This window comes from Hesperophylax consimilis, chromosome 14 (assembly GCF_061612785.1).
Source record: "Hesperophylax consimilis isolate HC1 chromosome 14, BYU_Hcon_1.0, whole genome shotgun sequence".
Classification (NCBI taxonomy): domain Eukaryota; kingdom Metazoa; phylum Arthropoda; class Insecta; order Trichoptera; family Limnephilidae; genus Hesperophylax; species Hesperophylax consimilis.
In genome coordinates this window covers 17544511-17571505 of record NC_142849.1, presented here as the reverse complement: position 1 = coordinate 17571505, position 26995 = coordinate 17544511, and the positions used below count along the sequence as shown (strand labels likewise).

The 26995-nt window shown below is 32.4% G+C and overlaps 3 non-coding genes across 3 annotated transcripts; all 3 read left to right on the top strand.

Moving 5' to 3' along the window:
• Positions 1–5094: 5094 nt before the first annotated feature.
• Positions 5095–5213, top strand: LOC149417987 (5S ribosomal RNA). The gene has a single exon (XR_016303205.1). It is a non-coding gene; the product is annotated as a 5S ribosomal RNA (ribosomal RNA).
• A 323-nt stretch (positions 5214–5536) lies between these two features.
• LOC149417986 (5S ribosomal RNA) lies at positions 5537–5655 on the top strand. Its single transcript, XR_016303204.1, has one exon. It is a non-coding gene; the product is annotated as a 5S ribosomal RNA (ribosomal RNA).
• Positions 5656–5977: 322 nt separating this feature from the next.
• LOC149417985 (5S ribosomal RNA) lies at positions 5978–6096 on the top strand. Its single transcript, XR_016303203.1, has one exon. It is a non-coding gene; the product is annotated as a 5S ribosomal RNA (ribosomal RNA).
• The last annotated feature ends 20899 nt before the right edge of the window (positions 6097–26995 follow it).

The window sequence follows — 26995 nt, the reverse complement described above, 5'->3', positions numbered from 1 at the left end:
ATAGATATACTAATAAAAAAATTAAGTTCCTTATTTTTTTAAATATCTATACCTATTGACCAAATTAGGTAATTTAAAGAAAATACTGGATTTTACCGAATAATGTTACAGAAGAACATGAACTATATAGTACTTTAATTAAAATTAGTTTATTGCTTAATGAATGCAACTGACATCTAAGCTAATTCCGACGTGCCAAATCATGAGACTTCCTGAGTTGTTCTTTGTTCATTCATCTAAAACCAATTATTTTATTAATTTCCCAGTTCACAGACTACATAGACTTGGAAATAAATTCAGTTCCGTTGATATTTAAATTTATTTCATACCAAAATTTAAATCATAAATTTTTTTTCGCTACATTTTTATACCATACTAGTGGGCCCCGGGCAGACGTTGTCCTGCCTCAGACCGACTTCTATGTAGTGAAGTTAAAATTTGTGGTTATATGTGTTATTGGATGAGAAACCTGATTTTTTTAGATCTCTACAACAGCGCCACCTATCGGGTTGAAACTATCTTATATTTCAAGCTGAAACCAACCATATACGAATTTAAAAAATTTCATTGAAATCGGTTGGGCGGTTTCGGAGAAGTTTAGCGTGTGCGAACGTAACACGTGGTTTTTACATATTATGATAATTTTTAACTTGCTTTTTTATGTTTAATATTTGACTTACAATTAACTCTTTCTATTTTTGTTATTTAATCCAGCAGGTATTAATAACCTTTTTATCTCTTCTCTCTATGTTTTAATTTTTTTGTATTGATGGGTTTTACGTTAATTTATTTTATTCTAATCTTATTTTTTAATTTCTTTTGATGCTATACATCATTTATTTTATTATTATGTTAATTTGAATGCACTATGAAATGTTTTTAGTTTAAACTTGTTTTATGTTAAGCCCGGACGGGCTTAAATGAATGAAAAAAATAAAATATATACAGGTACATTGTACGTGTACTTTCTAGTGGTGTGCTTAAAAAATAAAAAGTTCAGATTTGAAATAGAGAAAAGTTTTTTTAATTTTTTTTTTTAATTAGCACATATTCTAACAATAAAACTGACATCTGCACATACGTAAGAGCTTCCAACAAGCATGAATGTATAATAGTGGTTGGTTGTACCTGCGGTGTGTCCCGCCCACGATTGCATAAAAGTGCCCCGCGATATATTGCGCTGCATATTGTCACCAGCGATAACTCACAGCTAGCAGCTAGCAGCGCACGGGGTGAAGCCCGTTGAAAGGTGAGTTTGTGCTCCGTGGTGCATTGCGTACTGCATTGCAAGTAACCTAAGAATATTGCACTAAAAGTTAGGATGCAGCCATGTATTGAAGGAATTGAAAATATGTTTGCAGACATCTGAAGTTTGATAGGTGTTTCTCAAGTGTTTCATGATGTCTTAGGTGATCTGCCTTGTTTATTGTGGACAAGGTTGTAAAAAATATGTTCGAAGCATTTCTGCAGTTCTTATGAATTAGCAATATTATTTAAGATTAATTCAGCTTAATCTGCGTATACCGCGATAAATTAAAACCGTTGGTAAGACACGCTTTTGTCGAAATCGAGAATAAAATTTGTTCTTTGAGGAGTTACTAGTTGTCAATCTGGTTGTGAGGTTGGGTTCTTATAATTTATGGTTTATGAAGTAATGGTCTTTCAAATAACATCAATGTCGAAATTAAGTTTTCTGTCACATTCATATTTTTCCAAAACTGACACGCATAATTTCAATGTAATTTGTCATTTTAATTATTGAAAACACATTTAGCGATTCCTAAACAAAAAATTATAAAAGAAAAATCAGAAAAAGATACGGTCACATCTAGGACTTGAACCCAGGATCATGAACTTGCCACGGCACCGCTCTACCAAATGAGCTAAAGGGATCCGATCTTCTCCGGTCATATAAGAGATAGGATTCCATTAGCTCGTATCATTAGACCGTAACTTATTCTGATTTTTATGTTTCAAATTTTCATTTAGGAATCGCTAATATTGTCTTCAATGATTACTGGACTGTAGAATAATCTATAAAATATGTACCTTCAAGAAGAACAGTACAATGTTTTAAGCTGTTTGAATAGATAGCGATTATTTCTAATATTATTTTAGTTCGTACGAAATTATTTTTATGTGACTATTCCGTTGCCTTTTCGCATAATATATTATAAGATCTCGCCCTCACGTAGCGCACGGCAACACCGTTGATCCGTCGCCTTGATTAATGAAGTAAGAATATAGTTAGATTCAAATTATAACAAAAATGGAAGTATAATAATAAAACCCTGCTGCGGGAAGTCTTCAATCATTTGAAGTCAGTGGCTGTCCTTTGGAGACTGAAAGGAAAAGCTGAAAGAAACTGCTGAAAGCATTGCGATGTAGCCGGGAGGGAACGCAGCGTTTGCAGCCGCTGTAAAGGAGAATAATGTATGGTGGATTTTATTCCATCACGGCTGGCACGTGATTCGCTTTCAAATAGATTATTTGATGTACATCTCGGATAATGGGCGCGTGCTTGATTGTTGCGGTGGCCGCACGTCTGACGCGGTTTCGCTGGCCGAGGGTTCAATGTTGAATGTTGAATGTTGAACTGTCTTTGGGTTTTGAATGGAATGAAAGTCCTTCATTGTAATTTTTTTGTTGTTTTCTTTCTTAAGAATAATATATTTTAATTTAATAGCCTGGCCGCGTTTAGAAAAAAGAGAAAATTGTTTTTAATAAATTATAATAGTCCAAATTCTACAAATACCTAAACTATGACAAAATGTCATTACATGTCAATATTTCTTGAGTGCATTTCTAAAAAACTATTGTTTAAATTTTCAAATCTCCGGATTTTTACAAATGCGTTATAATTGCTTTTGTAGTTTGTTTGATGGGAATATTCCACTCTCAATGCTTTTGTTATATTTTATTATATGTTAGCGAGTTATAGTTTTTTTTTTAATTTCTGTAGTTACACCTTCATATCCAGGTGCAGCACTATTTATCAATATTTTTTTTAATGTTTTTAATGGTTTTCTTCGTACCAAAACTGATTTTTATTATTCATTTTATCGTCGTGTATATCTGGTTGACAATTTTGATCAATTTCATATGCATGTTTTTGTCAGGCTTTTACAAAAAAGTTGTTGAAAACATTTGCCGACTTTTTTGATTCAAGGAAAGCATTTAATGTAGTTCCACTATTGTTTGTAAGATTTATTTTCGACTGATTTATATTTATTATTCCGTTTATAGCTTTCAATGTTTTTTTTTGTGTTTTCTTTTGTAAGGATAATTTTTTTCCCTTTTTTTTGATAGTATGAGTTTTGTTCCAAAATATGTTATATTCAATTTTAATGAAATAATGTTATATTATCGTTAAATTTTATAATGGAGATATAGAAGTGACATTTTATCAACCTAACAAAAAAGGAGGCAAATGCAAAAATGTTTTTTCTAAGCAAAAATCGTTCCTTTACATTTCACGAATCAAAAAAAAAACAGAATATTTTAACACAAAAGTATACTAAAAGCGTTACTATTTGGCAAAATGGCAACAAAAAGTTAAATTTAAGATAAACGTTCAATGCAAGATGTACATTGTACAATTCTAAAAACCACCCAAATAATTATTAACACTATTCATTCAACTCACAAACAAGCATCGTATCACTCGTACGTCTTACTTCATTTCGTCATCAATCATCATTATTCTCTGTGCGGAATCAACGGGTAGTTCGTCTACAGTATTATGATTAGTCAATCATCCAGCAGCACATTTAACCATAATATTACAAAAAAAATAACAAAGTAACTCCACAAACATTATGATAGACATACCAACAAGTACTGTTTTTACCTGAAGGATACCTAGTAATAATTTTATTATTATTACTTTGAAGGTAGATACTATACAATTATGGTTTGGAGGGTATTTTTAAGGAAAGGAACGATTCCTCTCCCTCCTTTGTGATTTGTGATAAAAATGGTGTCAATGTGTCCATGATTGATGGACGTATGCATCAATACCTCACTATACTGTGGCGCGAGGTTCCGCACGAGGGGTTGAGAGAGTACTGCTGAAAAAGTCAAAGGGGTTAACAGGTTTCTCCTGATCTGACTCGCCACGACTGGACATCTGGAAAAACCTCTGGACCATTCATACTAAGTTACCGACCCCTATGGGGTAACTTATGGCAGAGGTGTTGGTTATCCAATGAATGTTTACCGGGCGGTGGTACCCATACCCCCTTCCTAAATTGAGATAAAGTTGTTACATGCACGTTGGCAAAAAAGTAATTTGGAAAACAGTTATGTTGTGACTGTACACGTATAATAAATCTCCGATGCATTTTATACACCGCAACCTCATTTTTGTTAAATAATTATTCATTTCCTTCATGCAAATACATACCTACCCGAATTAATATACAATTTTTTCAATAAAATGATCCTAAATAATATCCATACACCCACATGTTCCTTTATAAAATTTAATTATTTCATGATGATTAGGGGAACGGTAGCGCGGTCGTTTTCATAAAAAAAAAAAATGGGTGTGTCAAGCCTACGCAAGACAGAAGTGAAACTTCTAGTATTCTTCTCTCTCTCTCTTTTCATTTCATTCTCTCTTTTTTTCTGTCTATTGACATATTTATAAGTAGCATGTGATAAAAAAAATTAAAAGTTATAAAAAAAGAAAAAAAAAATTAGTTAAAGCGGGGATCGAACCTCGGTTCTTCACGACCACAGTCGTGCGCTCTGCCTGTAGACAGCGAAGATGAGTTAGGAGAGTGAGTTAAACTAGGTATATAATATTAGCTAGGCTCCTATAGCGAAATGATCCCGTTTTTTCGTCACGGTCATGAGTCGGTTTTACTCCGGTCCTCGAAATTGCATGACGCGCGTAAAGAAGTTTCACTTCAAAAAATTCCTGCAAAGTTATGGATGTAATTACGATCTTTTTCAAGCGCGTATGTAATGATTATTTTTATCAACGTCGCATACACCTTGCTAATGTTTTCAGTATTATTAGGGCTTTTTTATACTAATTTTCATATATTTATTGGCAGGTAGAGTAGAAATTAATATTGTTTAGCGTTTGCCAACGACCATACCATGTTGAACACACCGGTTCTCGTCCGATCACCGAAGTTAAGCAACATTGGGCGCGGTCAGTACTTGGATGGGTGACCGCTTGGGAACACCGCGTGCCGTTGGCCCATTTTTTATGGTAATTTCATGTTTTTTTTTATTTTTTTATCGTTACTATCATTAATAATATCATAAAATTCTTTAACTTTTCAAGTATGCTACAGGCCTAAAATATTACTTAGTGGATTGATATTATGGTCAACCATTGAAAAAAAAAATTCCTGCAAAGTTATGGATGTAATTACGATCTTTTTCAAGCGCGTATGTAATGATTATTTTTATCAACGTCGCACACACCTTGCTAATGTTTTCAGTATTATTAGGGCTTTTTTATACTAATTTTCATATATTTATTGGCAGGTAGAATAGAAATTAATATTGTTTAGCGTTTGCCAACGACCATACCATGTTGAACACACCGGTTCTCGTCCGATCACCGAAGTTAAGCAACATTGGGCGCGGTCAGTACTTGGATGGGTGACCGCTTGGGAACACCGCGTGCCGTTGGCCCATTTTTTATGGTAATTTCATGTTTTTTTTATTTTTTTATCGTTACTATCATTAATAATATCATAAAATTCTTTAACTTTTCAAGTATGCTACAGGCCTAAAATATTACTTAGTGGATTGATATTATGGTCAACCATTGAAAAAAAAAATTCCTGCAAAGTTATGGATGTAATTACGATCTTTTTCAAGCGCGTATGTAATGATTATTTTTATCAACGTCGCACACACCTTGCTAATGTTTTCAGTATTATTAGGGCTTTTTTATACTAATTTTCATATATTTATTGGCAGGTAGAATAGAAATTAATATTGTTTAGCGTTTGCCAACGACCATACCATGTTGAACACACCGGTTCTCGTCCGATCACCGAAGTTAAGCAACATTGGGCGCGGTCAGTACTTGGATGGGTGACCGCTTGGGAACACCGCGTGCCGTTGGCCCATTTTTTATGGTAATTTTATGTTTTTTTTTATTTTTTTATCGTTACTATCATTAATAATATCATAAAATTCTTTAACTTTTCAAGTATGCTACAGGCCTAAAATATTACTTAGTGGATTGATTATTTTTTTATCGTTAACATCATAAACAATCTTATATCATTCTTTAACTTTTCAAGTATGCTACAGGCCTAAAATATTACTTAGTGGATTGATATTATGGTCAACCATTGAAAAAAAAAAAGGCGTTAAAAACAAAAAAATAATGTGCGATGGCCGAGAATCGAACTCGGATCAACTGCTTGGAAAGCAACTACGCTGACCATTACACCACCAACGCCAGTTGTCGAGATGAGCTAAGAAGCATTTATATTTTACTTCAAAACTTTGACTAGATCAAATGAACTTTAATCGGTCCCGCATTTTCGTTTCGGTCATGAGTTCGTTTTACTCCGGTCCTCGAAATTGCATGACGCGGGTAAAGAAGTTTCACTTCAAAAACAAAATTTGTATACTTAACGAAACTGAATAATATATTTTTTATTTGTGTTTTAAATTATAAAGTATGAAAGATTTTAAAGGCAACTTTTGTAAAAAAATAATTAAAAAATATGTGAGATAATTATTTAGAAAAATAATTTTGCGCTTTAAATTTAAAATTTAAAATTATTAAAAAAAAACATTTTAATGGGCGTAAATTCAATTTACAAACAACCGATAAACGTGGTTACCCAAAATCGGAAATTACAATTTCTACCCGAAAAAAAGCTTTTTTGCGATTTTTTATTTTTTAATTTTATTTTTCATTGTATTAAAAAAATAAGTATTATAAAATTATTATTTTATAATGACAATGGACATAAAACTGTCAAAAATGCCTCTAAAATCATGGAAAACTGTCTTCTTAAATGGCCCATATATCACAATTTAAAATACTATAGTTTGTTCGGGTATTTTGGCCTCAAATTCAAATTAAACATTTGTATGAAAAAGGCCCGGCAGCCGTTTCTCTTAAGGTATTGAAGGTAAAACAAAAGGTTATTATCGATACTCTTTGACTTTACTATAAAAAAAAACAATATTGTCTTGACAAAAAGTAAACGCGCCCAATAATAAGCCATTCACAAAAAAATACTATCACTATTATTCAATACTTCGTTTGCGTGAATCTCATGTTATAATCACATATTTATCATTTTCAAATTCTTCTATATTTAAAAAAAATACATTTTCAAATATAAAAAAAAAAAAAACTATTGAGCCCGCACTATACCAGTATCGGGCGCGTTGTTGAGTCTTTATTGACAAAAATAAGTTATGTTAGTTCGGGTCGCTCATCTGCAGACGAGGTCATGAAAACGAACGTTTCTTTCATATTTTGTATTCCTTCTTATTTCAGAGGACTTTATAAAACAAGCACTTTGAGAAATAAAGCTTTGCTTATTTAAACTTTTTCTAATACGCTTTTCCTCTGTGCTTGTATGGTGCCCTTCAATATTATGTGCAATGTAACAGACTACGTGTTTATAATTAATATGATTTTAGGAGTGAACAAAATAAGAAAAGTTTTTTCTTTCAGGATATTGGGCACCGGGATTTCAAATAAAACCGTTTTTCTTTCAAACTAGTTAATTTTAGGAGAGGAAAACAAGATCCTTAAACACTTGAAGCATATTATTCTGTTGAAATTATCCCATTAACCGTACTGCTTTCTAAATTTTATTTAATGAACAGACTGATCTTCTCCAACCCTAAGATGATAGTCTCGTTTTCTGAATTAATATTTGGAACAAAGATTCTGCGGATCCATTTCCAAAACAAAAGTCAGTCGTTACCAACAAATTTGGGAATAAACACCGAGAAAATCCCTTAGGTAATACAACCGGCTTGCTTTAATCTTCAAATAAAACAAGGGAAGACTTCTGTTCTGAGAAATATGTAATGGAATATTATATTATTAAACACGTTTTTGGAATCATTCTACGATAATGATCACGATAAGCATTATCATTAAGAAAGACAAAAATATTAAGTTACAAGAAAATATCAGAAAACAGTATTTTATAAAAACGAGATAAAATATGTCCTCCTGGAATTTTTTAATGACTGAACCATCATTCAATATTTTAAAGACCTCGTGATTAGCAAGCATAATGAAAAATATTTGACGACCTCTTGATTAGATAGATAAGGAAACATATTTTGAAGACCTCGTGATGAGATGCATAACAAAATATATTTTGAAGACTTCGTGATTAGATAAATTAACGAAACATATTTTGAAGACCGCGTGATTAGATATATTGATCCTTGTCCTCCAGTTTAATAATAAGCAAAAACAAGTCAAAATAATAATTCTTAAATAACCTAAGAACTAAGACAAATAATTTTGGATATAATCGCGCTAAAGCTGTACACAATTCAATAACGCCAGAGATTTTTCTATTTTTCTGCTTTACTATGTACTTAGTCATATTTTTGTATATCTAATATGCATTGCCAATCCGCATTTACTTGACACTTAAAAATATGTTATTTAATAATGGTGTGTTTGGCTGTATCTTTATTTTTATTTTTTTTATTTATTTATTTATTTTTTTGTTTTTTTTTTTGTTTTAATGTATATTTTATTTAGTTATAAGAGTTTACATCTTATACCTAATATATTATTTTCTATGACTACTACAATATTATTTACTACTTACATACTAAAATTTAGATTTCACAACATTGAGACATAATCCACGAAAAACTGCAAGACTTTTAGCTTCCTTAACAATTACCGGGAGTTCATTGAACATTTTAAAACCTTTATAATAAATATTGTTTTGTGTTCCCAATAAATGTGTTTTAGGAAGCCTAAAATCGTTGCAGTTTCTCGCAGGATATAAATGAACTGCACTATTAATTATAACATTCTTTGACATATAGTCAAGTAACATTTTATTTTTTAGCTTATAAATAAACACTAATGTATTATAAACTAATCGTTGCCACACACTTAAAAGATTGAGTTGACGTTACATCTTGGATATTTGAACAACTTTCGTTTCTCCAAGCCAGAACCAATACAACCTCATTGGCCTGAACGAATTCAACTGACCGCGTATATGACTTCTTTCAATTCTTAAAGCTTCATTACTTCACCTCCGTTCATTTAAAGGCAGTAATTTTGCATAACAAACGTCATTATTCAAAAACAATGTATACTTTGACAGATAACCGACGCTTATCTGACACTGACTTTTATGGTGGCCGTGCTAATATTTGCCTATCGGCCGTTGGAACATTTCATAGGAATTGTTGAACGTAATCGCAAATATCACTAACTGCCCGTTGATGATGGATATAGACAGGGTTTTATCAATCGACTATGCCAGATACCCTACAAGCTGTTTGTTTTCTGCATAGCTAAAATACCTTAAGGGCGCGCAGGAGCGCCGAGAAATTTTAACGATAGGTATTTGTAAAAATTATTTCTATTTCGTTCATCTCAGCGGGGACAGCAAAAGCGCTATCGGTGTATTGGTGAACCCCAATGCGTGTGTGTGCGTGGCTGCAGGTGTTGGAAGCACGAATCGTCGCGCCGCGCCCGATAGAGACTTCGCGTCATATTATCGCGATCAGTTCTTATTATTTCATTTACTGTTATTTATTTATTCCAAAAATTAAGTAGGTGCCTAGGTACATATTCGTAATAAAATAGCGAGGTCTACATTATTTAATATTGTATTGTACTTAACTTTATTATTATTATTACTTACTACAAATATGTACGTAGATACATTTATTTTGCCTCCGTGGTTGAGGGGTAAGGCTCTCGACTTCGAGTCCGGGGGTCTCGGATTCAAATCACGGCGTGCGCAAGTAAATTGATTTTGATTAATTTATGTTGTTTCACAATATTAAAAATAATATTCATTAAAAAGAATATTAATTAAATATAATATAAAATAATTGTCTGGAGAAATAATGATACACGCGGCGACTTAGTTACGGCCAAATCAGCTATCAGCTTACAGGGTTTTGTAATACTAGTCCAATTAAGTCGCCAATTGGGGAATCCACAGTCTCACTGGCTCCAGACGGGAGCAGTTCGGACTCTTGTGCGGTATTCACATAAAAAAGTCACGTCGCAACTCGCAACTAGAGCGCCTGCTGTTCGCTCATCACCTCAGTCACATCGCGACTTGTGCGTAGTTATATACATGTGACTGCCTGCTCCGAGCTCATCTTCTGCACACGCACAAGTATATGAGACTTGTGGGTGCGTGTATACAGGTTGCTGCACACATAAAAAAGTCATGTCGCAAGTCGCAACTAGAGCGCCTGCTGTTGACTCATCATCTCAGTCACATCGCAACTTGTGCGTAGGTATATACATGTGACTGCCTGCTCCGAGCTCATCTTCTGCACACGCACAAGTCAATGAGACTTGTGCGTGCGTGTATACAGGTTGCTGCCTGCTGCAACAGATAAGTCAATACGCGTCGCGACTTGAGCGTGCGTATTCCTATATAATAGATATCTTCTGCGCTCATAGTTCATTCATCTTATTACTATTAGTAAAGTAAGATGCACGCTATTTTGGTTTAGTAATATCGGGAGATTCATACCATATTTTTTTATAAAACGGCAGCATAGGCGCAGTAGGTACATCACGTACTTTGTGATTGCAGAAAGTCTTATTATTGACGTGACAAATAACACTGTGGAGCAATTCAACAACGTTATCGCCAAATTTATAGGTGGAAAAAGGGTAAATTTTACTACAAGAGGATCTTACCAAGCAAGATGTTTTGGAGCAGTAGCTTCGTGGAATAGTGAATTGGCAACCCATTCAAGAATACAAAAGAAAATCCAAGGCCACAGTCCCGGCAAATACACGAAGCACTTTATAGAGAGAAAACGACGTTCGAAGGAGAATACACAAATGTGTCGAAAAAAAAAACTAAAGTATAATATAAATACGACAGAAAAAAGAAAAAAAGTTACAGGGCCCGATGAAAATTATGGTCAATTGGAATTAGAACCAGATATGCCACCTGAAATATTTGAAACGAAAAAAGAGGAATTTCTCAAAGAATTATCTTCAACGAATGAGGAAGAGCTCGAACGGAATACGGTAGGCCAAAGCAATAACAATCTGTGGGCAATTGAAAGACGTAAGCGGATAACGGCGTCTAACTTTGGAAAAATATATAAGCTTCGGCAAAAAACTTCAGTTACGGGAGTATTAAACTCTTTACTGTACTCACAATTCAAAGGAACTATGGCCACAAATTATGGAAAAGAAAATGAAAGCCTAGCAATAGAGCAATTTTCAAAAAAACAAGTTTGCAGGTATCCGCTTGTGGGCTATTTATCGATAAAACCAAAAACTTTTTAGCGGCAAGTCCGGATGGCCTTATCGGTGAGGATTCTATAATTGAAATTAAATGCCCTTATAGTATAGCAAATATGTCACCAGAAGAGGGAATTGCACAAAAGATAATTGATTACTGTAAATTGGAAGACCATTCTTTATCATTAAAACGGAATCATAATTACTTCTACCAAGTACAAGGCCAGTTACATATTACTCGTCGTAATTATTGTTATTTTGTTGTGTGGAGTCCAAAAGGTTTGCTGTATGAAAAAATTGAGAAGGACGATGAAATCTGGCAAAAAATCGTTCCACTGTTAGAAAATTTCTACCACCAATGCCTTTTACCAGAAATAATTGACGGTCGCATACCAAGAAATTTACCGGCGAGGGAAAGGTCTGGACCATAAATTGTTATAATTTCATTGTGTAGATGTTAAACAGTATTTTTTTTACAATAAAGCGTTTAAAAACAAAAAATATTAGATCATTGAAGAAGATTGAAAATGTCAAGTGATGTAGGAGGTATTCCCAAAAGTGCATTTTTCTGTAATAATATAACGTATTAAAAAAGTTAAATAAAAACTAAACTAGTTATGTGTATGTACCTAATATGTAGCACAATAAACAATATGGTGCCTCTTATACATAGATTTCAATATTCATTTGTATAATATGATATTATAATAACATAATCGATTCAACAACATGTGGTAGATGCATGTACCACTGAACATACGCTGTACCAGCATTCCATCAAACGATCAGTGGTGTATGTACTTACCATCACACATTTTCTTGTAAAATATAATTTTTTTGAAAAAAAAATCTAGAACAATATATTGAGTTAAATATAAAAGTTTTTTTTTGGTTCGGTAGTTGTATCTTAAAAAAAGTGTCCTATAAAGGGATAATATTATGTTGAGTACAACCTTCAAAAGTTATCAAAAAATATTTTAATTAATTTTTGTGTTCCATATCCAACTCGGCAATACGGAACGGGATCATCTCGGGGTCTGTCTGTAACAGGTGTTTTTTTTCAATTTTTTTCCATTAATTTATTTGACGTAAACAAATTAAATTTGTCACAATAACTTTAGTAAATAAGCTCGGTAAGTATTGGCACACTCAAGATAAGTCACCAAACAGAAAAATAATTTTAAAAAAACATCGATAACTCGGGACATGACAACACTAGTGGACTAGTGTATCGATATAATTATTGAGAATGTCACATCACTTCGTTGACTGTATACGTATTCAACAAAACCCTCTTCGCCCCCCCTCACCCCCGAATACTGAGAGAAAGGGACACATGCACCTCAGCCTGATAATACCTAAATAAAATTGTCAAAATCGAGGTTTTGTAGTCCTCATTTTTCTACTCCAAAACTGAACCGATTTCCAAGATTTTTTTTACCAAATGTATTGGAAGAAAACATTCTATGTTTGTACGTTTTGCTTTTTTTAAAAATACATCGTCTTATTTGTATACTGAACGTTTGTTGATGGCGTTAAAAAAAGGCAATTTTAACAATTTTTGAAGGGTTATAACTCCTATAAAAAGTAATTTATCAAAAAAATCAAAACGTACCAACACGCTTGCGGTCAATATTCATATTATGTAAAAAAAATATTTTCTCTAGTGTCAAAATCCAGAGAGGGAAATGAGGAATACGTTTGTATGGAAAAAAACACCACCCGGTTTCCTCTTAAACCAGGGATTTAGAAAAAATCTACCCTTTTTCAAGAATTCAAATAACGAGCAAAACCTACGTAGAAGTGACATTTTTTGTTACCGAACTCCATTTGTGTTCAATATTTACAATTTAATCATTTATATCAACGTAAAATTGATATGAATATAAAAAAATCAAACAACTTGATTATCACCTTTCCTCGTTCTTTATTCAACTAGAACGCAAGCCATTATTTTCCAACTAAACAGTCCTGGGGCTAAAACAATGCGAACTGTTTATAATTTCAGAGAACAAAGGTTGGTAAGTCGAAAACCTGCAGGTTGAATATTTCTAAAGGCTGTTTATTAATTGTGGTGAATTCGTTTCTGACTTGAAAGGAATCTTCTCATTTTCTCATCGGAGCCGAGAAGGGAGGATCTTTCAGTTCTGAGTAATCCAAGGAAAAATACGACTCTTTGTTTCAATAATCACTAGAAGTTCAAAGTAGGTTCAGCGGAAGAGGATTTTAAGGTTTTATTTTGTTAGTCAAGCTCGCAAAGTTTCGCAAACGAAAGAGAAATGTACGTACATAGCTGGTTATGTAAGCTGGCCATAAATCAAGACACAATAGTATTGGCAGCATTGGCACATTAATACCTATTTGCAATGGTAATGATGATGATAACAATAATTGAAGAACGCTTTTTCTAACACTGAAGAAAATGGTAGCAAACATTTTTAAGTTCAAGAAGTATTATATCTTGCAAAAGGGAGATCATTTATATCATTCACATTAACTATTTTAATATGAATATTTTTGCCATTTCATAGTTTGAAACATTGATGTATTATATTTAGATGAGGCATAAAGCGAAAAAATGGTTTCCGTATTTTAGGCCCTAATTAAAGCTACTAAATCCCTGTTACGCGTACCGCCTTTTGCGTTATAATAGTGGAAAAAATTCCGAAGAGAAATTAGTACGCAGTAGCAACTCTAACTGTAGCTCTATGATTTAAAAGTAATTTTTACTTAGTGTCAATTTAACACGGAATATTAATGTTTATTTTGACGTATTAAACACTCAGTTAATACGATTACTGATATCATAGCTATTGTATTTCAGGAAAGATAATTACGCCAAGTAATTACTAGTGTAGTCATGCATTTATGCAGGTGCAAGGGTTCTCACGTGTTTGTGTACAGTTTTGTTGCAGCTCACGTAGGTTATACTGAAATGTGAACAGTACGCTGTCAGTACCTACAATCTCAATGTTTTTTTCGCAAGACTGGAATAAAGTCTAACTTATATTGCTAAAAAAGGAATACTAAATGTTCTAATTTCTCGGGCAGTAGAGAATTTAATTATTTACTTGCCACCAAACCGCAAAATACGCGGGATTTCAGTTCCATCTAGAACTAGCGTACCGCGCTTTCCACACCTTTAAAGATAAAGTTTAGTAATCATCATCACGGTGATAAATTCCAGATTGGAATCGACTTCCATCACAAATTAATATTCTCCACTAAATTCGATTACTGTCCACTCTATTGCAGACCTCTTGCATTCATATCCTGCTTATCTTCTTAAACACAATTCGTCTATCTCTTCTTTTGTCAGCCTCTAAGTACCTACATGATTTCAACTGGGGTACCCATATTTTTTTCATGATATTGTTGTCCTATCACCTGGCATTTTTTTCATTAAATCTCTCATTTTTATTTTTGAAACTACAGAATCTACGATCAATAGATTCTTGAGCTCTTAGTTCATATTTACTTTTTAGGCAACATTTTCCAATGCATTTCTGAAAAACATTATCGAATTTTGGTTAGCAAAAATATTATAAAAACATTACATCATCAATCAGAGACCTTTAAAAGTTTATACAGAATTTTTATCCTTAAGGACTTAAAATATTTTTACGCCACGGTGAAACTTCTCATGGATTTTCGAAATGCTTCTAGAGTATTAAATGTGCTTTAAATTTATTAATTTTGAAATGTTCTTAAAAATAAATGCCATTCAGAAAAATTAAATTAGCCTTTCAATTTTTGTATTTGAAATAAATATTGTTATTTATAAATAATTGCATTTTAATATCCAACATGAAAATGTTAACAAAAAAAATTAACCAAAACATTGTGACTTGAAACGTACTTAATTTTTGAATTATTCCATATATTATAGAAAACACTATCCTTTTGGGTAGGTAATTAATATAAAACTGTCACTATTATATTTTTTTAACTTTCAAATGTCAATGAAAAAATCCCGCTAATTTGTAATCATACACTTATATCCATGGAAGTATAAATATTTGAGACAAACTGTAAAGAATAATTACTTCAATGAATACATCTTATTGGCCTAAAGATATTCATATTTTACTATATATTATAATGACTGTATTTTCCAAAATACAATTAATAAAATGCGTTTACATTGTTTGGACCCCGGTCAGATCTGTCATTCAGAAGCTCAAATGGTATATAAGGTTTGTGGCTAGTTATGTCGTCACATGGCTTGAAGGTTAAGCCGTTCAGTGAAATACTATATTTCCGATTCATTTATTAATTTAAACGCCCTGATGGGCTCTTACTTGATATATATTTTACATGATTTACTGCTTAATACAGTGCCAACAAAATGTTTTTATTTTTAAAACAACAAAAAAAATAACAATGTATAAATCAAGTATCTACGTACATGCATACAGTCAGGTATGATTTGAGCTTTTTACGGCCAAAAGAATTAAATTGATTTGTTTTTGGGGTATTAAGCAGTGTTGCGCTATGTCCTTCTTTAGACAACGTTTCGGACAGCATTGCACTTTCCATCATCAGGGACCATCATCAGATTACACATCTGCCCTGATGATGGACATTGCAATGCTGTCCGAAAGGTTGGCTAAAGAAGGAGGTAGCGTAACACGACATAATACCCCACAAATAAATTATTATAATACTTTTGGCCGTGAAAATCTCAAAGCACATGTTTTTGGTAAATATATCGGTGCAGTTATTTTCATTGAATGTTAATAACACCAATTTAACTACAAGAGAAAATTCGTTAATATTTACTGTTTAGGGACCATTTTCCAAGGCATTTCTTAAAAAGATATCAGAGACCTGTAAACGTTTATACAGAATTTTCATCCTTAAGAATTTTAAATATTTTTACCTAAAAATTGGATCGACGCCACGGTAAAATTTTTAATGGATTTTCGAAATTCTTCCAGGGTATTAAACGTGCTTTAAATTTATTAATTTTGAAATTTTCGTAAAAAAAAAACTATTAAAAAAATTAAATTAGCTACTATGATGGATACTGCAATGCTGTCCAAAACGTTGGCTAAAGAAGGAGGTAGCGCAACACGGCATAATACCACAAAAACAAATCATTTGTATAGTATACTAGTAGGAAGGTATAGAGGCAAGATTTTAAAAAAAGACAAGAAATGATAAAAGTTAATAACAAGCAAATAGGTCTGAAATTAGTTGCACTTGAAACCCATAAAATTATTGTTGATGAATTCTTGGAATTGGTGAATACATAGAGTAGTAAGTATTGAGGTTATTGTTAAAATTATAAGTGTCTTTCGTTAGAATTCGTTCGGCAGGTATATTCATATATGACGGCCGGCATAGTCCAGTGGTAACGCATTGGACTGCCATTCCGAAGGTCGCGGGTTCGAACCCGGCGTGCGCAAATAAATTTTATTTGATTAATTTGTGTTATTTCACAATTAATTAATTAAAATAATATATATAGTATATTTGCGGCACGTTCCAGAGTGGAAGATACTACCAGTATCGCCCTGGTGTAAGACCACCATTCAGAATTGAAACGTTGCTCCAAATGGCTTTAGCCGTGTTTAGTGACTAGATCTGAATAGCCAGGTACTTCCCCACCTTCCTCTTTCCCTTTCCCGCTTACCTTCAGCCTCACAACATCCCCCAATTGGGGATGCCATAGTCTCACTGGCTCCAGACGGGAGCAGTTGGGACTCTTGTGAGGCATTCACAGTAAAAAAAAAAATATATATATATAAAAGAATGCTTATAATTCAGGGATGTCAATTAGAGATTTATTAATTTTGAATAAAAATACAAAATCAGTTAAAATTCTTCTAACTAATAGTTTGAGAAGTCTAACGTATGTAAGTTATTATAAATCCGATAGGAACATTCATTTTAAATTTTCAAAATTTCTTTTAAATATTTCTTCAATCGTTGAATTTCCCCGATTTTACAAAAAGCCAATATTAGTAAGTAAAATTTAACCGTTAAATGTGCCATTAAATGAAACTGATTTAAGAACAACCATAATAAAAAGCGCAAACATTTTTATCACCCATAAAAATTCTCAGATATCTTGAATATTCTGCCATTTCTAACAAAACACCAATCATACGCACACGGTGACATGTTTTGATGTTTTTTTTTTAATTTGAAATACAAAAGAGTTTTAACGTCTTTATGTTTTAGAATATGAAATCCATTCACGTTTTTAAGCAGAGCGAGATAATAGCTGAATACAAAACTTTGGCACTCTAGAGAACTGTGGAACCTATCCAAACTACTGGAAGTAATAGAAACAATAAAAAAACAATTCATATACATAATTTTAGAATAAAACCACCATTTTGAGAACATTACCAAGACGCTTTATGCAATGTTCCTTTACGACGTGGATTACAAGACCCCGGGAATCTAATGCTTAGCTTTTCTATGGAAAATGGGATTTTACCTTGTGCTCATTTATTGTTGTGACATTGAATTGAATCACTATCCATCGGAATGAGAAACAAACATGTATTATTACTATGACACAGTTGAAAATAAAGTTCCACGGGTTTCACGTTAATTATTTGTTTCAAATAAATACTTATGTATATATATACCTAGTTTTCTTATCCGGATTTATCGCATGACCATAGACTATGTTTAGTGTAGACGTGTTTTCGTACCTGAATTTATCGCATGAAAAATAGACCATGTTTAGTGTAGACGTGTTTTCGTACCCGGATTTATCGCATGACCATAGACTACGTTTGGTGTAGAAGTGTTTGTGTACCCGGATTTATCTCATGACCATAGACTATGTTTAGTTTAGACTTGCTTTCGTATCCGGATTTATTGCATGACCATAAACTATATTTTGTGGAGATGTGTTTTTATTTTACAATGCATATGACAAGCAACCAATTTGGATTCGACAACAGACCACAATCAAAACAGTACATAATTAAACAGTATTTGTAATGCATTTTCCGGTTCTCTATTGTTTATCAACTAGGTATATTAAATTTGATTGTTCTAACTCACACTAGGAGAAAAATGAGAATATACATAGGAACACAAATTAGATAAATATATTTTTTTAAAAAGACAATTAAAATAATATATCTTTTTACAGATTAAGTAAGCGTAAGGAAATTAAGGGTACAATATATCAGGTACTTGTGTACCTGATATATTGTACCCTTAATTTATATAAGAAAAATATTTTGTATAAGAAAAATATTTTTTTAAATATTTTTTAAAATACCCTTATTTGTATAAGAAAAATATTTTTTCACAATAATATATATTGTACCATCTCACACCTAAATACAAATAGTGGTGCTGAGCCGTGGTCGTTCTAAGCACAGGGATGGCTATTAAGCCATTAGTTTTGAATTTATTTCTTATGCTATCAGAGGGGTGAATTTTATATATAAAGTATTATTTATAAATTTGATAAAAGACGATTGTCTTATACAATTTTGTGATAGGTGGTACATTAAATTCCCGAAATATCTCGAAAGTAGGGAAGTTATATGGTTTCCTAAGGATGATTTTTATAATCATTCTTTGAATTGTAATTATGGGCTGTAAAGAAGCCTTAAAAACCCCTCCCCAGTTCCCCACCCAATAATCCCATAGTGCAATTTGGACTGAATTTATGCATAGTATACCATTTTAATAGTTTTCTTATTTAAAATGTTTCGTTTACTATAAAAAAAATATACAGTGACGAAATGCGAAAAATTAGGATTTTTATGAGAATGTGTTCAGACATATGTTTTTTTATTATAAACATTGGTATTACAAGAATTAAAAAAAAATATATAAAAAAAATTAGTCACGTAAAGTTACCACAAGGCAGCATGTCTGCAGGTTCGGCCATTTTTTGTGAATTTAATAAACATAACACAATATACGTAATCATTTTCTTGGTGAAATTTTGTTTTATTTATTTTCGCGATAATATCTACCCGCAATGCAATGTTTCTTCTTCTAAATGTAGCTGTTTCCTTTATCGGGTTTTCAATATTCCTCCCATGGATTATTAGTTGCGTCAATTCATTTTGTAGTATTGTATCGTGTAGGTATCTCAAATAAGCACATATATCAAGCACACTTCGAGTCCATTTTTATGAATTTTTGATTCCTTTAAGGCAGTCTAGTTAATTATTAACGTTAATTATTATTGACATCGTGATAATGTATCCGTCATTACTAAAAGTTTACAAGGAAATCTGTTGATTCATTTGCTAAGGCCTACAATCCCATTTTACTAGATTGCCTTTACTTTTTGTTTTAAAAGTTTTTTTAGATAACCAATAATTTAAAGATTCGCAATACGAATTTTAAGTATTAGTAGAATAACTAGGTTTTCCCAATTTAAACTTCTATCAACCCCACCCTTTTTTCCAATTTTAAAATATCCGTTATCAGAAATACCATAATCTTTCTGATCTCAGGTATTGAGACTCTAATTTTCAAATGAAAAACGTCAAAATCAAAATTAACATAAGAAATTCTCGAAAAAACGTATATTAAAATTAATTAAAGGTAAAGAAATGATCTAATTTCGAAACTGCAGTAATTTATTTTTAGGGTATTATGCCATAGGCTACCATATTTTTTTGCATCACCTCCACGTCTAGAAAAGGCGGGATTCTATCTTGGTTTTCCAGCTCTATTGTTAACTCAATTGTTCTGTAAAGTGAACTAATATGGTTCAGGAAATCTTTCAGTTTCTCTGTTCTGTGGCCAAATTGTGAAGAAATCATCGACGTAGTGCCATCATATTTTAGAAACAGCCAATATCCATAAAAAAGTTGGCTAGTACTGGCGATAACGACTCCTGAAATCCTGGAAAGACCCAAAACACACAGAGCACGAATAGTTATGGTGTATATTACCAGTTCTTAGAGGATGCAACACGGTATCACATCTACATACTTAAGCACACACTTCACCACAAACTTTACACATCTGCCCTAATGATGGATACTGTAATGCTGTCCGAGACGTTGGGTAAAGAAGGAGGTAGCGTAATACGGCATAATACCCTACAAATAAAGCACTAAAATACTTTTGTCCGTGAAAATCTCAAACCACATGTTTTAGGTAAATTATCGTTGCAGTTATTAACCTTGAATGTTAATAATACCAATTTAACCACAAGAGAAAATTCGTTCACAGGTATTTAACTTATCTAAACATGAGTGTACTTGCATATACAGGGTGTCCGGAAACTCGTAGTACAAGCGGGAAACTGGTGAATCTACATCACATTTGGAGTCGATTTTGTAGTATTTTTTTTTTGATTTGAGCTTTCGTTATCGAGTAAATCGAGTTAGAAGTTGATTTTTTTTTTTTTTTAATCAAATTCTTATAAATTATTACTGAAGATCAAAGTACCCAACTAATTAAAACTATTTGAAAGTAAAACAAATGAAGAAACTCGGATTTGAAGCATTATTTTTAAATCACCCTTCATTTAATCCGGTGTAATCATAAAATATTTCTGCTCTGCAGGGTTAAAACATCTGTTGTTCAACCCTAAACACCAGAACAAACTTTAACCCTAAAATAGCCGAAATATATATTTTTTTGGTTTTTTTTTTGTGAAAATGCTCAAATCAAAAAACTTTATGTTTATTTGGGTTCCCCATGTGGTGTAGATTCTCCAGTTTCCCGCTTGTACTACGAGTTTCCGGACACCGTGTATATACTAACCAATCTTTCATAATAATAAAAATAATTATTTTCAATAATTAAATATTTCAATTTGTTTATTCTTATACTATTCCAAAAATAAAATTATTTATTTTTATACTTCATTTTCAATAGTAACAAAGTAATATTTCTTGAGATATTTTTATTTATAAGACCTTTTCATTGATAACTTACCCACATAATGCGGTGGGTATCTTTCATTTATCTCCGGATGTATGTGTAAGTTTCAGGCGTTTGTGTGGGGGTTGTGTTTTATTCAAAACTTCCCACCGTTCCCTTCCTTTCATTTCCCTTCCTTCTCCCTTCCCTATCCTTGCCTTGCCCAACAGTCTTATAAGGCAATGCACGTAATGGAGTGTGTAAGGTTACAAAGGTGAAGTTACAACACAAACCCTGGAATATTTGTGTGAAAGGGATCACTGAATTAGTGTCGGTGAGTCCTTGTAATCATCACTTTAGGGTACGTGGATAGTAATTAACTTACCCCAGCATTCCTAGGATCGTGTTTTCAAAAGGTTAAAAAACAGGCAAATATTTGAACAATGGTAATTTTTTTTCAAGTAGGTAAGCAAAAAGTATAAATCCTCTACGAAAATTACAGTATTTTTAGTAAGATTTGCACAATAACTGAAATGAAAATTACAATTTAACGTATTAAAATCATTTTCAAGACTTTAACTAAAGTATGTTTGCCTGGAGGCGTTATTTAGGCGCGCCCAGGGAGGAATATTATAAATTAATTAGAGCCTATCTAAAATTTGCTTATAGTTTATTATAAGATTCATTAACGTCAAATTATAGACTGAAATCAATTAACTGTAAACTCGAATAGATGCGTGCTGATGTAGCAAAAACTCTCCAATAATGATCTGCGACATCTTAGAATTTGCAAAAATACTTTGTGCTTTGAAATAAATATTCTGACATTAAATTTCATCGTGTTGTTTCATATTTTTAACTGTACGAGTGCGAAATATATAGTTTATGTGAAATCCAGTACTAAAAGTATTCTTTTGAATGAGCGACAAAAAAATATCGCACAATTATTAGCTAAGCACAGGATTGTCAAAATGATAATGTAGCAGTTAGTTCGTTTGTTTTTCCTTTTTTGGCCACCTGCACAGATAAAATTGTAATTTTATGGAGGTAATTAGAACTGTCATGTCGTTTAAAAAATTAAAAGTTTTTATTTCTTTACAAATTATTGGTGATCAAATGTACGATCGAGAAGTCATCAAAATAGACAACATTGCACATATTCAGCAAAGAGATATTATTACATTAGAGTTGTAGTTCTCATCGAGCCGTAGAACAAAGAACTTCCGATGCCATACGCGATGTGATTGACAGTAATTCATTGGGCTACAACAGAGCCATCTATCCCCCTCCACCAACACACAATGGGCGCATGCCAGCACAGGGCTGCGACTGTCTAGTGCTCTCTGCATTACCCAGCGGGAACAATGCACAGTATTGACAGCCGTATTCCGGTTCAGCTCCTGATGGAATTTGTACCTCCGTGTCATACCCTGCCACGTGTTCAGTGTTCACCTGATGATTGGAAAATTAAACAGATTCAATGACATTTTAAATTAATTTAATGTGTCCATAAAATAGTCACCATGAAAGATTTTGGGATATTTTGCCGTGTTACACTTTCACATCCTTTACAGTGCAATGATAAATAAACAATACAGTAACTTACAATCAATGATTGTGAAACATTATTTAAAAAAAAAACATTCTACCTCGCTCGCTCGCTCACTATATCATTTTGCACTAAGCATACCTACAGGTGCTTATCAAAATACTTGTAAATAAAATCATGTAGGAGTTATTTAACCTGTTTTAACCATTGTTCATAAACCCTCTTTCTAAATCCCTATAAACGTGGTTAATAGTTGAAAAATTTTAATATTATTCTGTTTTAAATTCATTAACAAATTTATTTTTCCGACCCACACATTAAGTAGAATATGGTACAACTACTGTGGTAACGTTATTTTGAATATCTGAATAATTTTAAATTATTTTAACTAAGGTATGCTTAAAAAATAAAAAATAAATTTAAATATTTTTTCCGACTTTTTGTCCGGGATAAATCTTCACCACAGGAAAAACTAAACCCTTCCACATACTTTTCCACAAATGATCATCTGGTTAATCCATATTATGCAAGTGTATTATATAAGCATAATAAATACAAAACAATATAAGAACAACACGTCAACTCACCAGAGATCAAAATGCGAAAATAATTCACCGACTCCAGATATATTCATATCAGAGGGTTCGGCTCGGTAGAACTTCTAACTGGACCTATAAATCCTCATATTTGTATTTTTTTAAATTTTAATTTGTAAAATTATTATTGTTTTATTTTTAATTTGCTTTTACGCCCATAAAACTATACAAAAAAAATTAAAGCATAGTATAAAGTAAACTGATAAACTGAATATAAAATATATTAGTAAAACATGTAATAGTAACTAAAAATAATATTTTCAAAGCCGCAAAAAGGTTACTCCATATTTAATTTTTCGAGAGTTAGTATTTAAGAATATTAATTTTAATGAAAATATCTTTTCATCGGCAATTTGTTTTTTCAACTGTTTCTCATCATTGCTTTTTTTCAGACAACTATCTTTCCCAACACACTTTTTCAAGTTGGTTAACGAAAGCTGTGTTCATCGGAGAGAATAAAACATCAACATTATCGGGTCTTAGTAGGTATCTACTACCTTCCTAACTTTAAGTTATTCTTTGGGCCTAGGAAAAAACTGCGAGTACAGATAAGGGAGGAACACCCTACTCCCTCTAGACTGTTGATTTAGGCCGGGAAGTTACTATAGCGGGAGATACTGGGTGTTTCAGATTTATTGTGTGCTTTTAATTTTTAAACTCAAATTGCTATTTTAAAATACACTAGCCTGTGGGACTACGTCATCCCCAATTGGATTATGTTTTAGAACTGGAAGTAGTGAATGTGGGAATGAGATGGAGAATAGGAGGTTGGGGAAGTACCTAACTATTCATATCTGAATCTGACATGGTTCTTAAGTTGTAACTTCGTAAAAAATAAAAATAGTTTCAATAACTTTAATTTATTAATGTACCAAGCGAAAACTTCCAAGAAATAAAATAGTGCCACTTTAAAATAACCAATGGCATTATTTTTTGGGGATAGTTAATTTCTGAAACCAACACAGTAGAAAATCAATTTTAAATACCATTGATGAAAAAATATCAAAATTTCTTGATTTCCTGAATAATTTAATCGAACTATGAAAATTCTGAACTCTCGCAAAGAGTTTCAGTTCAATCGTCAATTAATAATATTATTAATTTTTTTTACTGTTCGAATTATTATTTTACTTTGAAGCATCGTAATTATTGTGGAACCCTATTTGACTCCTATGTTATATTATTCAAAGAAAAGTTTGGCAGCTTACGAAAGATAGAAATATTTGATATACATATATGTACAGATGTAATACGGACATATTTTCCTCCTGATTATCTCTTAGAATTTGTTCGCTACATCTAACATTTGAAAGTAAAAGTTTAAGATTTAAAAGAATTACTTCGATTTTGTTTCTTGTGGCAGTCATTTCGGACGACATACATCAAAAGGTTGGATAACTACGTGATTAAAAGCGATAAGATTGTAGATAAGGCGAATTTTTTACGAAGTGTCTAGAACTTGAGTTAGGGTTTGATAAATGCGGCCCAACCCTAAGTGCTTTTGGGTCTAGAAAATCCCAAACTTCGGTGATTGTGTATCGATGTGGAAAAGGCTCAATAAGGACAACATGCCAACTCGAGCGTGAAGCCGACCCTAACCCTCAATCCGCACCCTTATTTCTGGAGCCACTCCTGCAAAGAGTCCAGAGAATGTTCTCATTGTTTCCGTGGATAAAATACGAATGATTAGAATTTTCTACGGGTTTTCCAATGGGTGGGCCTTATAAACGTGCGAACGGACTAAGTATTTGCCGACGTGTGAGAAAGGTTTCCCAACGTTCAGAATGTACGGTGGGAGATTTGGTCTCGTACTAAAAATAGCTAAGAAGTTCCGCAGAGGTATTCAAATTGCTGGAAAAGCCACAAAGAGGGAATTCAGAGGTTGCTTATGCTAATGCTTGGAAAAGAATTGATATTGGAGAAAAGCGTTTCAATGAAAAATCGTTCTTGAAAAAATCAGTTTTGTGTTTAATTTATCGAAAATCTAAAAGACATTTTTTATGTGTATACCTACCGGGTTAGAGTCCCAACTGCTCCCAACCGTCCGTAGCCAATGTGGCAATGACATCCCTTATTGAGGTATTTTTTTAATCTGATGGGAGTGGTTATTCAGATATAGTGAAAAAAGCTGGCTAAAGCCATTTAAAGCAACGTTTCGATTATGAATGGTGTTCTTTCACCAGAGCGATACTGAGATGTCTGCCAGTGTGGGTCTCATTGCACAAAATTCTGGCCGTATATTATCAATTTAAGCAAGTTATTTATGTTTATAGGAAATAAATTTAGGAATTTTAATACTAGAGTTAAAGAGCACTAAAGTTGTTAAATTAATGATGATTTCAGAAACAAACCATTCTTTCGACATAGTAAAGATTTTAAAATTTTACATACAACAGGTCTGTAGATAAATAGAAAATTTATAATTCAGAAAAAATGTCCTCTTACGATGGAGTATATTGATAAAAATATAAAATGAATATATTGACAAAAAAACTTTTCCAGCATATTTAGATTTATTTTCACACTAATGCCTGTATTCATAAAAAAATATTGTTATTTAGTCACCTCGGTTGCACCTTGATTCTGTTAGAATTTCGAAAAAATAAATTCTCTCTACATAAATGTAATAACAATTATTTTGTGTAATAATTTTCACATAATTCATTACTGCTTGTTATTATAATTTAGCTTATTTATCTATGCTTATGTTGTGTACTTCTAATGCCAGTGTACTTTGTTTCTTGATGAAGGAACCATTGGTTTCTTAACATGTTGATATTTTTATTATTAATTAATAGTGGATTGAACAAAGGTACTTTATAACCTATCATTTTAGTAAAGTTATCACTATATAAAACTTTGACATCAATTCAATGGCGTGTAATATAAAACATAAAACTAAACGTAAAACAATACGAAACCATCCAGTTAACCATATTTATCCATGTATTAATCCACCATTGGTGGTCTGTCCAGATCAAAAATGTCGAATGACTTTTTTACCCGCCAACTAATTTAGTGGTGATTTCGTGTACATTCCTCATTGCGCGTCCCTCACCGTTAGTTCACGTCGTTACATATTAAGTCAAATAATTATAATTAATTTAGTTGTGATTTCATGTACTTTCCTCATTGCGCGTCCCTCGCCGTTAGTCCACGTCATTACATATTAAGTCAAATAATTATAATTAATTTAGTTGTGATTTCATGTACTTTCCTCATTGCGCGTCCCTCGCCGTTAGTCCACGTCATTACATATTAAGTCAAATAATTATAATTAATTTAGTTGTGATTTCATGTACTTTCCTCATTGCGCGTCCCTCGCCGTTAGTCCACGTCATTACATATTAAGTCAAATAATTATAATTAATTTAGTTGTGATTTCATGTACTTTCCTCATTGCGCGTCCCTCGCCGTTAGTCCACGTCATTACATATTAAGTCAAATAATTATAATTAATTTAGTTGTGATTTCGTGTACTTTCCTCATTGCGCGTCCCTCACCGTTACATATTAAGTCAAATAATTATAGTTATTTTTTTTTTAATTTTCACTTTTAAGTTATCTTTATGCATTTTTGGCTTTATTTTGATACTAC